The following is a 1,844-nucleotide window of genomic DNA, read 5'->3' on the forward strand; positions in this document are numbered from 1 at the left end:
TCAGAAGAAGTTTTTGGCCTCTTTCCGTCTCCGGCTGCCGTAGCGAGAGGAGCCGCAGCCATGTCCGCCCACCTGCAGTGGACGGTCGTGCGGAACTGCTCCAGCTTCCTGATCAAGAGGAACAAGCAGACCTACAGCACTGAGCCTAACAACCTGAAGGCTCGCAACTCGTTCCGCTACAACGGGCTGATTCACCGCAAGACCGTGGGCGTGGAGCCGGCGGCCGACGGTAAAGGCGTGGTGGTGGTCATGAAGCGGAGATCTGGCCGGCGGAAAGCCGCCACCTCCTACGTTCGAACCACCACTAACAAGAATGCCCGGGCCACCCTCAGCAGCATCCGGCACATGATCCGCAAGAACAAGTACCGCCCAGATCTGCGCATGGCTGCCATTCGCAGAGCCCGCGCCATCCTGTGCAGCCAGAAGCCTGTGATGGTGAAGAGGGAGAGGGCCCGCCCCATCAAGAGCTCCTGAGCACCTGCCCCTGCCTGTAAAGCAATAAAGATGTCAGCCTCCTCAAAAAAAAAAAAAAAAAAAAAAGAAGTTCTTTAACCAGAACTTAACCTGTTGGGGTTTCATCAGAGCCTGACCAACCTGGGGGAAGAGAAAGACCCAAATCCAGCCTATTCCAGCCTTCTTGTTCCATCTAAGGGAGGGGGCTGGGAAGCACTTGTCAAGTTCATAGTCCAGAGGCATAGGCTCACTAAAAGACTGAGGCTTAATATAGTACCATAGAACACTTCCTCTCCTTTAACACCTCACCACCACAGCACTGAAGGCCTATTTTCAGCGGTTCCTTTTACCCAGTACATCAAGTCCATCTATCAAGAAAAGATTACGAGGCATACCAAAAGGCACAAAACAGTTTGGAGCGACAGAGCAAGCATCAGAACCAGACTCAGATATGGCAGAGAGGTTGGAATGATCAGACTAGGAATTTAAAACAACTATGATTAATATACTAAAGGCTCTAATGGCTGAAATAGGCAACATGCAAGAGCAGATGGGCAATGTAAGCAAAGAGATAGAAATTCTAAGAAAGAATTGAAATACTGGAGATAAAAAGCACTGTAACAGAAAGGAAGAGTGCCTTTAATGGGCTTACTGGTAGACTGGACATAGCTCAGGAAAGAATCTCTGAGCTTGAGGAAATTTCAACAGAGAATGCTAAAACTGGAGAGCAGTGAGAAATTAGACTGAAAACAGAATAGCTAAGAACTGTGGGACAACTACAAAAGGCATAGTTCGAAGAGATGAACAGAATTCCATAACCTGAGGGAGAGCTTTACTGGCATGCCAAGAGGACCCTCTTGCAGTCACTCCGGCACCTCAAACATCTGTATCAATGGCTTACAGGCATTAAGATAACTCCCACTTAATTGGATCTCTATTATATATCAACCTCACATAGGTTTCTTAAATAATGAATACATTTCTATGTTAGACACTAACAATTTTGTCTTCCTTAATCCTCATAATAATGCTGAGATAGGTACTTTTATTACAGTTTCACCTATTAGGAAACAGGTTGTGAAGGTTTAATCGTTCTACATCCCATAATTTCTAAAGAATAATGTTCTATATCTGCATAGTAGAAACATTGTCAGATGTCCTTCTACCCTTTCATGAGGTAGGGAATACTGGACAAAAGATATATGCTCTGGGGAGAAGGTCTGACTAGAAGATTTCCAAGATTTTATGATTTAATGTATATGCAATTTACCAGAAAAGACAAAAATAGTGTAATGATTCCCTTTACCTGAGGATACACTGTAGGATTTCTTTAAGTCAAGCTGTCCTAGTACCCTGAAGATGTGATCTGAATGTGTCAAATACAAGCAAGT

General features: G+C 45.0%; 1 pseudogene; it reads left to right on the forward strand.

Annotated features, from left to right (window-relative positions):
* On the forward strand, nt 1-507 carry LOC112830788 (large ribosomal subunit protein eL28 pseudogene; annotated as a pseudogene).
* Nucleotides 508-1,844: the final 1,337 nt, after the last annotated feature.

This window comes from Callorhinus ursinus, unplaced genomic scaffold, assembly GCF_003265705.2.
Source record: "Callorhinus ursinus isolate GAN/ISIS: 27379988/994484 unplaced genomic scaffold, GSC_fseal_2.0 scaffold20, whole genome shotgun sequence".
Lineage (NCBI taxonomy): Eukaryota > Metazoa > Chordata > Mammalia > Carnivora > Otariidae > Callorhinus > Callorhinus ursinus.